Here is a 17339-nt window from a genome sequence, read left to right on the forward strand (position 1 = left end):
GTTGAGTGAGGGGACAACCAGTGCATGTCAATCACGCAAACACTTAAAGCAGTAATATGCACTCACTGTAATGACACAGTATGTTTTTTTTTTAAATGGCCAACACAAAATGCATCTGACAAATGCACTCTTTCCACGTCCATCAAACCAGCTGCCTTTTAGCAGCAGCAGGCAACAAGTGACAAACTATGACATAATATTCAACATGCACAACACATATATAATTACACAAACACTGGTGGTGAGGTGTAGTGTCAATGTGGCCTTCTTTCTAAATCAAATAATTTATTCTTATGTCCCTTACCACAGCTCTTTCTCTTCCATTACTATATATGTCTTCATATGTGTCCATAATTTACTTTGTCCAGCAATAAGCAATAATCTGCACTCTAATATATCCTTTTCTGTATTTTCCAGTTTTTAATTTGACAAAAACACAGTCAACATTACAGCAAACAAAAACAGACAGAGTATTTTTTTATGCAAACTCAAATTCTGGTATGACAGCAAGTTGGGAACAGATGTATTTTTTGTTCTAACCTGGTTTGTTTTCCCTCCCTCCTCTCTCCTCCTCTGTGTTTTTCCCTGAGAAGGAAATTATCTTAACTGTTCCACTGGACCTTCTCCACAGCTCAGTGTTAAAGGTCAATAGAGTCCCTGTGGAAACAATAGAGACCAGAAGACATCGACTTGTTGAGGTGGAACATGACCCGAGGGAGAAATGAGAGGGAGGAGAGAAAAGCAGTTTACAAAAACTTTCACTGTTATTTTGGGGTGAACTGTCCCTTTAAGGCTGTTTTCATCACTTTCTGAAGCTGATCTTTTTTAGTCTTCAGCGTGTTTGCTGAAGCTTGAATGCTGCCGTCCACATTGGTCTTTCTACGTTTATGAATAACCACCCACCACCTTTTCTTCATCCCTTTGATCATTACAGTTTCTCACCTAGAACACTTAATGTGCTGTGGCATGTTCCCCTTTAATTGTCGAGTCATTATTACATTAAAGCAAGACAGGTAGTTAGCAAGATAATGAGGCTGAATATAGAATAACTTTGAAAATGATTTCACACAAAGACTGCAGTGTGATTCTCATGCAGTCTAGATGTGACAGCCAACATGTTGTAAATGATTGAAGTGTTATAAAACTGCATCCATCATCCATCTGTACAGTATGAAGAGTGTGTGACATTATAAAAACACTCTTTGAAAGTAAAAGATCACAAAATACACATTAAGTTAAAGTCTTACCCTGGGCATGTTTCTCTGAGTCCTGCAGTGGGCGCTCCATATTAACACTGACAGCATGTGTTTTAGATGGATGGGAGACGGATTAAAGCTGTAGTAGGTAGTTTTATATTGGAGTGATTTTCACTCCGACCTCGTCACATATCGACGTTTGATCATTGACTTTCCATGTCGAGATACGATGCACAAGGTACCCTGGGTGTGTTGGTTGTTGATGTTCTCAGACACCGTGTCAACTTCAGCCTGTTACATGCATTGTCTGTTTTCAAAATACACTTCTGTTTTTACTGGTGATGTACAGTTTGCATACAGTCTCTTTCAAAATAAAAGCACTACATTGGTTCAACATTGTGAATTTTTGTTTTTTCCTTCTACAACACACACACGTGATTGGGTTTCGGCAACAAATGTGGTTGAGTTTAGGGGAAAAGAACAGGGTTTGGCTTTACAATCTTAGGGAAGCGAACACTGGCCTCCTGGGTGAAAATTGATGGTGCACTTCTCCCACCTGCCCTACCTGGACTTCTGCCGCCTCAATTTGCGTTGTTGTCCTGCCATATTTCCCCCTGACGCCATCGGGCACCATTACATAATAACAGTGACTGGCCATGTATCATGCTGGATGCTACTTATCATGGTGTACTGAGATTTATTACTTGCTGTAAAACACACAGCCATCACTGTACTCTGTATGCTAAGGTAGGTTGGCTGTCCTTGTCTGCTCGTAGGCTTCTCCACTGGTACATCCTCATTTATAAAGCAATCATTGGACTACTACCTTCATACCTCTGTACATACCTCACTTTCACACACAATCCATCTTACAGTTTGCGATCCCAGGACTGTCTATCTGCCTCAGTTCCCAGAGCTCGCACTGAGTTTGGGAAGATCTGCCTCAGTTCCCAGAGCTCGCACTGAGTTTGGGAAGAGGGCATTCATGTATTCTGCTCCCTCAGCCTGGAATGGACTTCAAAAAACTCTGAAGCTTCAGAGCTTCATTTCAATTAATGGTTGGCTTTTTAATGGCTGAGATGGGAGTATGCAAATGCTTTGCTGCATAATGGAGATTTATTATTCTTCAATGCTGCCATTTTGGTCAGACCATGCTCGTAAAAGAGATCATCTGATCTCAAGCAGTTTGCCTGGTTAAATAAAGGTTAAATAGAAAAATAACAATAAAATGCCAACGTGAAAGGATGGATTTTTTTGTTGTTGTCGGACACTAGAAGTCACTGCCCAAGTGCCAGATTTCAATGACTTTGGAGTGAGAGCGGGTTGAACTTTGGCCATAATTAACTTTGAGCATTCAAGTGTTCTGAGAGAAAACTAGACTGCTGCACCTCCTCTTGGCTCTGTTTTCAGGATCTAGAAAATCTAGCCTGTTATGGGAGACTTAACCTATAACCCTATTGGCTGTTATACAAATGCAGATACATGTGCATATCCCTTCGATGAAAACCTGATTCAATTCAGCATTGGCAACAACTGTCTACACTGCAAAGCAACTGAGAAAAAGGAAGACAGATTTTTCAAAAAGAGAGTCTGACAAGAAACGAAAGAAAACGTGTCGGTATCGGCAAAGTGTCCAAAGTGTTAGCTACAGCCTCAAATCACAGTGTGTTTTCCGCCTCACTCCCTGCTGCTACAGACCACCTCACAGGGAGGAGAACGGGTAGCAGCTCGGGAGATGGACCTCCAGTCAGCAGCTGCAGCAACCCAAATCCAGCCAGCGAAAACCCCAGGGCCAGTGGGGTCGATAGCTTCAACTCACCAGCGGATCAGCAAACCTTCTGTTGCTGCCATTACACAAGTTAGACCTGGCACTGCCGGCAGCCACCAGCCCGCTGTGACACCCGGCTCTGGTGGGTTTGCAGGAGAAGGGTGCACTCGGGAGGAAATCTGCTGAACGTTTAACAGTACAAATCTGAAAAAGGACACAACAGAGGTCAAGCTTTAAGTCAGCATATCATTTTGCACATAACTGATTCCAAATATAACAACTGAAAATGACAATTTAGGTTTTAAAATCCCTCGTGTAGGATTTATCAATTAGTGTAAAAGGTACATGCTGTGGCTTCGCTTCAAGATGGACTGTTGTGGCATGATTTATGAGCTTGGTGTCTGTTCCCCTGACAGTTCGTCGCTGCCACAGACAAGGAACAGTCAGGGAGCTGTCCTCGATCTGTAACCACATTAAAGCCTTGTCAGGAAGGATTTTCTCTTCCTAATTGAATTGACTCGATGTGTGGGCTGGCTGCTTCGCCAACTTCTCTCTCTCTGTGTCTGCCCGTCTTGTCTGTCAATTTGTTTTCTGTTTGTCTTTTGTTGCTTATGTCACTGTCTCTTCCCTTTTTAATTTGGAGACGCTTTATTGTTGTCGAATACAGAACAACTCATCGCCAGGAGGAAAAACAACGAATACAATAAGATTCAGTTTGCAAGCACAGAACACAGAGGCAGTATCAAGTTAATTATTTGATCAACTCATACATTATTCTAATATTGCATATAATTTACATGACTGACCTGAAGAGATAAGATTGATTTTCAAGTAATTTTACTTTGCTACAAATAAACTTGGAAAGACTTCAGACATGCTGAACGACACTGTATGAAATTCATCACAGTGAACACTTCGCTGATTTTGATCCATTTTCAAACTTACTTTACTTAAAGTGTGGTAAAGTGTCACTAGATCTGATGACTGTGGAGGCCATTGGAGTACAGTGAACTCATTGTCATGTTTGAGATGATGTGAGCTTTGTGACATGGTGCGTTATCCTGCTGGAAGTAGCCATCAGAAGATGGGTACACTGTGGTCATAAAGGGATGGACACGCTCAGCAACAATACTCAGGTAGGCTGTGGTGTTTAAACCATGCTCAGTTGGTACTAAGAAAATCTCCCCCACACCATTACACCACCAGCAGCAGCCTGAAGCGTTGATACAAGGCAGGATGGCAGGATGAGCTTTAATGCACCACTTAGATAAGTGTAGAAAGAGCAAACTGGTGAAGTAACTGGGAGAGTCAATGTCCTGGTTCAGAGCTTTCTGGGAAGCCAGCTCAGTCCAAAGCTCCCAGCACGGAACGCCAAAGCCGAAAACAGGTGAGTAGCAAACAGTTAGATTGTGTGCAAAGGTACCATGAGAGAGCTGGCAGAAGGAGATGTCAAACAAGCAGGGAATCCAAAAAGTAGGAGGAGTACTCACTGGAGAAGCTAACACACTGCTGTGAAGCTGACCATAGACAGAAAGGGTCTTGTCAGTGGTGATGATGAGTGGAAGCAATCCACAGCACAAAAGTCCACAGTTGGATGAACAGGTAAACTCACTATGGAGAGCTGGGTGACGATCTCTCAAAACAGCCACAAGGAACAGGCGAACAGAAACCAGGAAGGCGGACGCAGAGCTCTTAGTCAGGGACAGAAAGAAGAGTGGTTTACTGGGGAGCAGACGAAACGGTAGAGTCGGGGCCAGGTGGGGTCGGCACCAAGGAAGCAGTCCAGGAACAAAAGCTGGAAAGTCTTACATCGGAATGGTCTTTATAGTGGCAGGAGGTGATGATCCACAGGTGAGAGGCGTTGATGGGGTGAGTGTGGTGGACCAGTAGGAGCGGGAAATGTGTGGACAGGTGATAGGCTGGCAGGTAGGTGTAGTGGAAAGGCTGCAAGAGTGGAAAACTACTGAGTGAGCTAAGAGGGTGGCAAGTATGGCAGGTAAAAAGTGCCCACTGTGACAGAGAATTTGTGAACAGGACATTTCCTGCACAGTGAGAACAGAGGCTGAAAAAACGGAGATCAAACTGTGAAACAAAGCAGCGCTAATCAAATATAAACCAAGATTTTGTTATTGTGTCGGATATTATATATCAAATGATGTGTTACCAGCCAGCTGCCATTGTGTCAAATGGACAAGTTCGTGTTATGTCACCCACCAGCAGCAGCGTTTATAGCACCAGTGTGGCGCAGTGCGTTCTCATACATGTAGGTTTTCTACCTATTGAGCAAGAGCGAATGTCTCAGCCCTTTGTCTCTGTTTTCTCTGGTCACGTAACACCAATTACAAAAGTATCTGTACTGTGTAGACATCCTAGTTTCATGAAAAGCCCATATTTCTAGCAGTGAAACTTCTTTAATTGAACACAGCAGAAAAAACGGGTCAGAAATGTTTGGTTTGTACTTTTTCAGTACTGTGTAGATGACTCAATCAGCTGAGCTGCGCAAAGAAAATAACAAGCCAGTTGCAGCTGGGTGACCACTGATGCCACACATTAAAGGCAGAAACAGCAAACAAGACTCACAGTCACTGTGGAGCTAAACCCTTAATGATCGTTGTCTCTGAAGGGTTAAAAATCTTCAGACATGTATGTAGGTGAAACACGGCACAATACCACTGTGTGCTTTGTAAAAAGTGCTGCCCTGGATGATGTGTGTTTCTCTGAGGGACATTTATCCTGCAGGTTTGACCGTCTCTATCGACAGTCTGCAGAAATTATGGTCTGTGGAGATGAATAGAGTCTGATTGAACTGAATCCAAAACGTACTGCCAAAGCAAAGTGAGGCTGAACTCCGAGCCGTGAAACTAAAACTGAAGTTCAGTCTGTTGAATCATGAGGAGGATGTACGTGTGTATTTATTTATCATTATTATATTCTGTGATAGTCAGTGTGCAAAGTGTTTCTATGAATGTTTACCAGTTGATGTGTGAGCATATGCTGGTCTGCGTGTGTGTGTGGGTCTCAGTGTTGCTCCTTGACTTGTTTATGACTCATTGTGAACACAAAACCAATCCCTGTGCTTCTCACTGGAGCGTCCCTGCTGGCCTGCAGTTTACAGCTTCACATCGACTGTCAATACAAAACAGAAAAACAGGAACAAGTCCGACTACATTCATTTCACAGAGCTGTGTGTTTGCTGTCGCTGTCAGACACCTGATCAATATCACTGTCTGTTTGGGGGTTTGACACGACTCCCATCAGAGACACGACAAAGTTTTTGGGCAAGTCTGCGTCACACAACTCTTTCCAAAATTCAAAATTAGAGATAATGGCCTCAATAATGTTTGTGCTGTTTTATCAGTCAAAGTACTTTACACTAGTAGCCTAATTAGGCCTCGACCCATTCACCAGAAAAAATATTAGCATTGTACATTCATGCAGACGGCGGATACTGTAAACATTCAATTAAATACAGAGTCCCTTTTATTAGCCCGGTGTAGCTTTGACAAATAAAGGCCTGTCTCAAGTAGAGGCCTGGTCTGGTTGCCAAGCAGTCCATCTTTATAGAAGTTCTTTAAATGTATAAACCCAGGATATTGGCTCCCCACTTGAGCTAACATTAGTGAGCTGCTTAGGTCACAAACACCAGCTTTTTGTCGCACTAGCCCGACTGGAAACGCAGCGATGTCTCAGTAAAGAAACAACCACCTGTCATGAAACTATACAGGGTGGTGACACAGCCACGGGTTGCCAAAAACATCCATGTCTGGTGGTTAAAAAGATGCAGCAGTGGTTTGCAGCTTGGCAGGTGTCTCCCCGAGGTGACACGCCATCTACCATCCCCTCCACCTCACAATGAAAAAGTCAGCATATATATTATATAGTGGCTGTTTCTACACATCAGAGTCCCAGGCCACTGCGGGCCATTTCATAGTCGACGCACGCAACGCACTTCCTTTCATAGTCAACACATTTAACGCAAGTAACCCGTGAAATGCAATACATCGCTTGCGCAATAGGGGGTAGCAGAGTCACCTTCCAGCTAGCTAGTACTGCTGTAGCTAGCTTCAATTTTCACTCTGCACTAACTATGCTCACTTTTTATCCACTGCTCACTTTTTAGCTATTTTGTTTTGCTCATTATTAATATTATTTATTGCTGTTTTCTTGTATTTTTGTACTTTTTTTGCATGCCTAGTTTTTTAAGTTTTTAAATTCTGAAATCTTTAATCTTTCGCCTTGACTAATGTAACACTGGAATTTCTCAATTGTGGGATCAAAAATCTTCTGTGAATAACAAAAAGTAGTTAATTTCAAGTACGTCGCTTGCATTATCTCCCCCACTGGCAACGCATGGTATTACACGCGTCGCTGCGTCATGTATCAAAAAAATGGACAACACATTTTGAGACGCAATCACACATAATGGCGGCCAATGCGTCTCGATGCGTCCCAATGTGTTCACGTCTGTGTGCCTTTGCGTCGACTATGAAACGGCCCTTAGTCTGCAAGGTGCGTTAGTTTTGACTCGTGTTTCTGTTCCTTTTGTGAAGATCCACAGTACTCACACGAGGCAGGGAAAAAGCTGAACGAGGTTTATTGAGAATACAATAGTTTAGTAATGTAGTCCTTCCAAATTACATCTCGTACGGTCCACAACCTACGCGATGTCCTATCTCAACATATTCTCACCGTATTATATATATTATACACTAACACTGCAATACACAATCAAACACATATTATGATCCGACTACATGTCATCTTTATGCAGGACATTATCAGCAATCTCTTCTTGTGATGCGCACTCGACTTATACCTGTATTCTTACACAAGCTTACACATGTATGCATCAATATAGTCCAGTTATATATTATCATATAAGTTCTGCACTTTAATCCTGGTACTTTTGCTTGAGAAAAAGTTCTCTTCCACCACCAAACTATATGTACTCATTATCACTGGTGTGTGCAGTGATGTAACATTAGTGAAAATAAGTCTCACAGAGGCTTCAGCTGGTCTCGTTAAGAATTCTTGGTGGGGGTTTTTTCTCCTTTAAACCTGCAAATCTCATCAGAGTGTTCCTCAAGATTAATGGCCGCACACTGAAAGAAGACAGTTGAGGCGTAGTGATGAATTTGGAAGGTATGTTGCAAAAAAGAAAAGAGTTATTTTATTTTCTTCACCTTGAAGGCCTTTATTAATTTTATCCAAACCAACACACTGTCTGGGACTTTTTTTTGAAACCTATTTATCAGTGGAGGCTTCTTGAGACAGTGAAGGATGACACAACTATCACTTATGACTTATGACTTTACACAAATATTTCTGACGAGATTTCACTGGTGAAAAGCAACAAAAAGACCAAGTTATTATTATTTATTTAACCTAAAGCCAGGCTGCAGCTCCTCTGTCTCATATGCTACCTCTCCAGCTAATGGTGAAATAGATTTACTCCTGCAAGTTGCACAGTGTCTAATGTGTCACAGCAAGAGTCAGGGAGGATGTGTGTGAATGCAAATGAGGCCGATAGTGTCTGAAGCTAATTCATATACCATGAAAGTACAGCTTGGTCTGCTCTGACTGTTGTCTTTCTTCACATGGCTGCAGCGTGGACTGTATAAAATAATGGACGTACCCACTCCAGTGGGAACTGGAGGCTCGCTGATTCAAGTCCCCATCTGGACCAAGGCACTGAACCCTAACTGCTTGGGGCGTCTGTCCATGGGCAGCCCCCTCGCTCTGACATCTCTCCATTTAATACATGTATAGATCCTGTTGGTGCATGTGTGTGTATTCCGGGCCTGTGTGTATGACAACAAAGTGAAAAAACTGAATTTCTCCTTGGCGATTAATAAAGTCTATCTTCGTATTCTTCTTCCAGTTTGTGGCCTTGTTTTGAAGCTTCAAGTTAAGCATTCTGGTCGTGACTGTCTTGGATTTTTGGGGCCAGAAATGACCATATTTGGACAAGAGGGTGAAGATCCTATTGCTAGCTGCTAGCTTGGTTGGCACGGTGCATTTACAGCTATGCTAATGCTAATTTTTGCTCGTGAAAAACACTCCCATCCATTCAGTCTCATCTACTTATCGGGGGCCAGCTCACGGGGGCAGCAGGCTGAGCAAAACCCCCCAGATGTCCCTCTCCCCAGCAACACCTTCCAGTTCCTCCTGGGGGACCCCTGGAACACCAGGAGACGCCCAGGAGGATCCTGATCAGATGCCCGAACCACCTCAACTGACCCCCTTCAACGCGAAGGAGCAGCAGCTCTACTCCTCACCCTATCTTTAAGAATGAGCCCAGACACCCTACAGAGGAAACTCATTTTGACCGCTTGTGTTTGTGATCTCATTATTTCAGTCACTGCCCAGAGCTCATGACCATAGATGAGGGTTAGGACGTAGATGGACCAGTAAATTGAAAGCTTCGCCTTCAGCTCCCTCTTCACCACAACAGTTTGGCTCAGCACATGCATCACTGCAGATGCCTCACCAAACCGCCGATCCATCTCACACTCCATTCTACCATCACTCATGAACAAGACCCTGAGATACTTGAACTCCCTCGCTTGAGGCTTTAAACCATTAAACAAAATGTAAAAAACTGACCATCCGGCTCCTAAGAGGGTCTTTTAGTACAACCAACGGTGAACAAGCGACTCAAATGTTTTAACTTTCATTAACTGAAAACACACTGAAATAGCGACAACTGCTGCTACACCTATACTTCATGAATTTGGGGTTATGCCATGGTTACGTTACCTAACCAACATTGTTGCTGTGGTAGCAACCTATCACCCATCTGTCTTTAAAAGCAGCCCTACCCTTGAATATGCGTAACTTTAAGCCTTAATAAAATGTAAACAGGTGAGTTATATAAAAATTTATCCTCGTACAGTTGTCACGAGTGTTGAAATTAGCCATAAAGACCAAAACTGTTTTTGCACCAGACTGTAAACATGTTTATTTCTGCTGTAAAGTTGGGCATTGTAAAATGGGGGTCTGTGGGGACTGACTTGCTCTTGGAGTCGGCCTCAAGTGGTCATTAGAGGAACTGCAGTTTTTGGCACTTCTGCATTGGCTCCATTTTTCAGCCCTGAAGTTGTCGCTTGGCCTGGAGACTAAACTGAATGCATCACTGGGGCAATAAGCATTTGCATATTCTAATAAACAGGAGATGGCACTGCTTTTCTTTTTAATTGGTGCCAGAATCAACAGTTTAAAAATTTAAACAGCAAGTCATTAATCAATAAATGTTTTGTAAATGATATATTGCGATACATTCACTCAAATTTGCTCAAACTCGAAGTCCAGTTTGAAGAAAGTCCAAAAAATATCTGCTGCCCAGCACAATGACCTCCTGACCTCTCCTCTCCCTCCTTAATGTAACATGTTTACCTACAGTGCTGAAAAATAAATCATCAGTATGTTGTTTGTCTGCTCTGTATAGGCTACTGAACATTTCTGACTGAGTGCCAGCAGCAGGTGTTAGAGTTTAACAAGTTATTCACACTGAATGCATTTCGCTGCATAATTTCAGATATCCATCTAGAGATGTGCTTCCATTTTAACCAATGCAGCTGTCTGCACCAGCTGTGTATCAGCTCTACAGCTCTGATTTATGAGCCATAACTGTGAAGCCAAGCCCATTTTCAGAGTCTGTTTTCCTTCCACTCAGTAATGTAAATGTTCCATATAAAAGTGCAGGACAAGTAACACAAACATTTTAAAACCAAATAATTAACACTGCTCTTCAGGTTAGCACTGTCACCTCACAGCAAGAGGGTTCCTGGTTTGAACCGCAGGCTGGGGAGCCCCTCTGTGTGCATGTTCTCCCTGTGTCAGCGTGGGTTTCCTCCAGGTGCTCCAGCTTCCTCCCACAGTCCAAAGACATGCAGGTTAATTGTGGCTGTAAATTGCTCGTAGGTGTGAATGTGAGTGTGAATGGTTGTCTGTCTCTATGTGTCAGCGCTGCGGCCAGGGTGTACCCTGCCTCTCGCCCAATGTCAGCTGGGATAGGCTGCCAGGCTCGCGACCCCCAAGAGGATAAGCGGTTTTTGAAGGTGCAGCACTTCACTCCTGATGGAAATGCTTCAGGCCGTGTAGTGTGTTTGCCCTTGTTGGCCACTGTACAGGTGAGACGTAGAAACTTTTCTCCCTCATGAGAAAGTCATTGAGCTGTAGACTTGGACTCGAGCCTGAAATCAAAGAGCTGGGTGGCCTTAGGGTTTAAAGATGCTGACCAGGCAATCACAACGTCCAGGGACATTTGGTGCACGTCGTCCTTCATCTAACTTCCCTCATTTACAGTCCGCTCTCTGCTGTCTCCTGTCTGAATGAGAGCCGTGTCAGAAATGATAAATGATAAAATATGATTTGATGTGTCAGTGACGAGTACAAAGAGTGAGACTTCCATCGTGACAAAGCTGAGCTGGTGTGTAATGCTCCTTCCATTCATCACTACAAAGTATCTTTGCTAAGAGGAAGCCCTTTATGTGCCTTATCTTGAAGAGTTTCTTCTTCCTGAACTGCTGACTTAATCTTCCTGAGTGCCTCCCAGTCATCAGTGTTTCACTTACAAAAGAGGAAACGGAGAGAAAGAGAGAACGCGGATTAGCTCAGCGAGGAAACAGGGATCCTTTTGAGTGAGGCGAGCGCTTTAATGACACTTTAATCAGCAGGCTAACTGACGGCTCGCTGTTATCGAAGTCACAAAGAAAGTCAACGCCGGGATTATCAACATCTCTTTAATCTTTAATTAGCCTTTATCAGAACTGTCACATAGCAACAGAAAAAAGTCATACACATTTCAGCTCCCTGAAAGAGAAGCCTTTTATGTTCTTTTAATACATGAAAATACCCATTTTGTTCTGTCAAAATAAATACTGAAGAGTTTTATAAAAGTTATTTTGTTGTCTCCTTCGGACAGTTTGTGGGAGTTTTTTTATTTATATACACATTCATGCTGTAAGCTGCAAACATAAATGAATAAATTAAAAGAGATGGAAGGAATACAGAGCAGGAATGACGTGGGATACAACTCAGGAAGTTGCACAAATAGCAGCCATTGTGGAAATCCTGTTTTTCTGCACCACATTTACATCGGTATAATTCTTCCTTTACTGACGAGGGTCCAAACTAGTCCTGCATCCTGGAAATCCAAGCATTGATTACCAGACTATTCCTTGGAATGTGCTGCACAGTAAGACTTAGACAGTGGCTGCATCTGAGAAATTCTGACATTTAAGAAGGCAGGTAAGATCTTAAAAACATTTTCATTTCGCAAATAAAAAAGGCAAAGAGGCTGTGCTGAGAACTTCAGTACCAGATATTACCTGTGTGGTTACATGAAGTGTATGATCCAGCATTTGAAAAAAAAGTCATACCAATATGTACACAAATTAATGAAACCAGACAGACCAGTCGCCAGAGGAAAATGTTGGCATTGTAAGTTTCTGCAAACACAAATATTTTGCATGAGCACGTTTCATATGGATCATATCAGAGTTTCTGAAGTGGCTTTGTAATGTGCTGACTTTGTCATCGGGAGGTGGAGGAGATTGTGGATGGGCAAGATGCCCGCCAAGCTGCAGATCGCTGCAGACCACTGTTCCGACTGAAACAGCGCTTCAAATTGGTCAGTCAGTGCTGTGTTTCCAACGTCTTTTTAGCCCCCAAATGTGGGTGTTTTAGGCACCTGTCGCTGTTTTTCAAGCGACTTTTCAGCCCCCAAATGTGGTTGTTTTTTTAGGGATCCATCGCTGTGTTTCCTGCAGCTTTTCAGAACCCAGACATGTGTGTTTATGGCGACCCATGGCTGTTTTTCCAGCGAAACTTTGGGCATCAAATGTAGGTGTTTTACAAGCAGCTTTTAAGTTCCCAAATGTGGGTGTTTTTTGGCGGCCCATGGCTGTTTTTCCTGCAGGTTTTCAGCCCCAGAATGTAGGTGTTTTTAGGGACCGGTTGCTGCATTTCCTGCCGGGATAATGGCATAAAAAGTGGTTAATTTTTACCGAGACATTGCTGCTTTTCCAGTGCACGTACAGTGCCAACACTTTCCCTGGTTCGACCAAAAAACTTTGTGATTATTCTGAATAAACTCTTAGTGGAGTTTCTGTATTTGAAGAAATATTGAACCATCGTCATGATCATTTCTTTTCAAAAACAAAAAACAGTATTTTGGAAATTAATTTGACAAACACACTGCATCATGGGATATTTAGGAGGCAAAAGGCTTTTAAAGGCTACAGATTCTGCTTAAGGTAAAGAGGAAAAGAACGGATTCTTAATGGAATTAAATATCTTAATTATTTCCATCCTAATTTCTCCAACAATGAAACCCTCATCAATCCGGCAGGGCTATATAACATTAGCAGAGGACTCTCACACTGTATTTAGTTGGTCTCTTTAAGTGGCAGTGCTGCTTTTCTGGCTCTAAACCATTCGTCTGCTTCGTATAAAAGAAAGAGAACTCGACACACTCTTCCAGTTGACCGCAGCTCACCTCCAGCACTCTGCACTCACTCCGCCTGAGTTTAACTTTGTTTTTAGCCCCACTGATGATCACATGGAAACATCTGGCTCAGATATCACTAATGAACCGAGGAGTTTGAGGACTTTACAAAACTTGAATCCAAATTCCTTCACAGGTGCACGGACGCTCAAACAGTTTCTTTGAAGCAGTGAAGAGAAAAATATAGATTTCAAACTTAAAAGTGTTTCCATTTGGGGCGGCAGGATTTTCTTCTCGGTCTGACTCTGCCTGAAATAGCTACGTGACCCTGTGAATCTCTCGTATGGTTTCTAACTCAAGTGCACTCAGATTGATTTTTTTTTCTTTGTATCTCGTGATGTGTTTGGTACATCTCCAAAAATGGTCTTCATTACACTTTTTTGGCTCATTAAATTTCATGAAGGTAGGCGAGCTTGAGTTTCCTAATTTTAGAAGCTTCCCACACACGCACACACACACACACACACACACACACACACGCACACACAGACACACACACAGAAACACAAAAGAATGGTCGTACACACACTGCCTGACATTAGGCTCACACAGATGTCATGGAAACTGCAGTGGTGGAAGTGGGCGGCTGTAACGGCAAAGTAAAGACAAAATAGACAGAATATAGAAAAACAAAACTCGAGTGTGACTCCTTTTATATTTATGGAAAAACAACAAACAGATGTTTGGTTGAAAAGCAAGTTGTGAGTTTAAAAAGGCTGAAAACATTAACGTGCTCATATTAAAAGGTGGAATTTGCTGCCTCTTAGGATGAAAACGTCTCTGTGGAACTGTGTTTTATGGAGTTTATATTCTGCAGCCTTTGCTGACAGGCGTTTGTGGCCTCGCTCTGCAGGGAAGAGGTCATGTTAGTGAAGGACGGAGTGAGGACACGAGGAGACTACATTATTATTGTGTGCCGTTGATGCAACTTGTATACAGACTCCAAAAGAGTTAATAATCTGATCTTGTTTAATTTGTCTAATTTAAAAAGTGAAAAAGGCCCTGTGGGGCCGTTACAAGCTTTAAATCACTTCGTTGTGGAGGAAAAATTGACCGTGCAAAAACATTTTCAATCATAATAGTAATTTATGATTATGACTCTCATTACTGACTAATTTCAATCTCCATTAACACAATGTTGGCAATCTATAATCATCTGGAAGTCAAGGCCAATTTACTCTGAGAGCCAAAAAAAAGAATCACTTTCTGTGACTCAAACTGATCAGGCAAGTTAATCAATCTAACAAAACATTAAATAGTAAATTACTGTAACCTTTTATTGTCATAACCTGCACGTTTCCCTGATTAAAATATTCACAGTTTTGAGAATCTTCATAAATTATTAATACTTTCCAAGAAAAAAAGAAATGCTTTGACAAATTTTATTTTACGATCTCCACTCTAATTTCATCAGCTACTTTTTATAAAGTTGTATCACAACCTGTGAAATCATCTTTCCATAACGGGAAAATCTTCAAAATGAACACTGTGACAAACAGCTGGTCCTGACACATAATTTGGACAAAAGAGGACCTATCATGCTACCTTTCAGTATTCTGTATTTTGGGTTTTGACTTGAGTTTACATGCTTTAATGTTCAAAAACACTTTATCTTTGCTCAGATTGTCTGACCTGAACACATATATTTACCCTCTGTTTGACACGCTCCATTTAACTCATGTTTCTTTGCAAACTGTGCATTTCCTGTTTGACAAGACACAATGCATGTAACAGGCAAGATGACACAGCGTCCCAGAACGTCAACAACAGGCACACGCGGGGTACCTCGCACGTCATATGTCAATGTGGTCAATACGTGACGAGGTCGGAGTGAGAATGTGTTCAGCAGGAATGGGATCCGTAAATTGGAGAGATATTAACATCAGCGACCAAGATTACATGTTTTTCTGACGTTAGCATGAAGCTACATGTAGCAGCGTGCCTGGAGCAGATGAGCATATAAAGAAATCAGCTTGTAGCCAAAGTGGACAGAACAACCTCTGCGAACAGAGCATTCAGAACAGTCTGAAGCCTGAAGTTTTGCTCACTTTTACATACATTTACCTCATTAATTATAATTTTGGCTGAGTTCAATTTAAACATCCCGACATTGTAACATTATATATATATATATGAAATACAATAAGGACAAGCATAATAGGTCTTCTTTAATACTAAGAAAGGTTCACGTAAATCTCAAGCATATTGGACATGTATTGGAAAATAAATATTCAATGTGCCTCGAAAGCATCCACAGGTTGTTTTTGGAAGGGATTATAAATTAAAGGAGTGACTATATTTGCTCTTCTAACTTCATTAACTGTGCTTGTGGCTGAACTGAAAGAGGTCACAGTTTAGTTTGTCTTAGAAAAACAAAAACAAAGAAATGCAATACTTTTTCAGTGTATAGGAAACATTTCCTGTTGACTGTTTGATGCTGAAAGTTGATATGTACTGCAGAATATTCAACAATCCTGAAGCAGCCACAAACCTTCAGCAGAACTTCTCATGTTTTTCAAACAGTGCCTCGACTGAGCCAACACAGAATGAAAAGGCGTTTTTCCAAGAGTCAAAGCATCTTGAATTTACACTTGAAATGATCAACTTTATATAAGAACTTTATATTTTTCATGAGTTACTTTTCTACTCGCTGTACACTGAGATACAGACTCTGCTGGTCGTCTCTGCAGACAGCCTTTTACTGTGTTGTGTAAGTGCTCAGAAACAAGCTGTTGCACCGAAACAACTGAGAAGCTTCAGTTCTCCTCCAGCAGCACAGAGGTGAAGAACATCGTCTGAACCGACGACAGGAAATTACTTGAAATTGCAAGGGATTATGGGTGGAAGGGGAAAGATTTTGACATCTGATAGCGACCCATTTCTCATGCTTGGATGGTCGAGTGTGACGTTATGACCTGAGGAATATCTGGGATCATACGTATCTATTTCCTTGTGTGTTTTTATCAGCTGGTTTATGTGACTGTTTGTTTTGACTCTCGTCCATCTAATGCCTCAAATGTGATGTGATTCTACCAGAACTCGAAGTGTCCTTGAGAGAAACACTAAATCCTCCTGAGCTTTAAAGTGTTTCTCCGTCCCAAATGTTTGTTTGCAGTATCAAACACGCCACTGGTACGCAGGAAAATGTACCAGAAACGTCCTTTAAAACTTTTCAAACCACTCCAGCAGCGTATTCCACTTTTCTGTCGTTGATCCATAACCTGACACAGCTGAACCCGTCTCTCGCCGAATTTCAGGGGAAAAAATCTCTTTGGAACAAACTGAGCATCCAGATGGAGCTGGGTTGTGCTGCAGGGATGGTTTGGGACATTTCTGTGGATATTCGGATACTGTGAGTCACTGAATCACCAATTTAATCCATCGTAGCCGTAATGTAATCCAAGCTGATGAACTTCTTCAGCCCAGTCACCAGAAAATGTTGGTGTTGTACATTTCTGCAAACCATGGATACGTTTTCTTTTCTTTTTCAATGGCTGATTGACAGCAAGATGGCGCTCCCCTGTGTGTGACATCTTCCCTCTTCTACCGTAGTTCATGTGCAATAAAAACTGGAAATGTGCAGTATCCATAATGTGGAAAACCTTCGGAGTGCCCTGCAGGTGGAGCTTATATTCTTGTATTAATCATACCTTGTTTTGCGCACTTTACCTTTTAGTATTTGTCACCTGTCTATTTCTGACTTGACTCAAAGTGATTTTGCACAAGAATTCCTTCGTACCCAGACTGAACAAATGGCAAATAAAGTTATCTTAAAATGACAGAAACCATCTATGGGAGAAATTTATTGGATGTGTACTTGGAGTTTTTAGTTTGGAGGGGGAAAGGTTTATGACCAATACTGCAG

This window comes from Epinephelus moara, chromosome 4 (assembly GCF_006386435.1).
Source record: "Epinephelus moara isolate mb chromosome 4, YSFRI_EMoa_1.0, whole genome shotgun sequence".
Taxonomy (NCBI): domain Eukaryota; kingdom Metazoa; phylum Chordata; class Actinopteri; order Perciformes; family Serranidae; genus Epinephelus; species Epinephelus moara.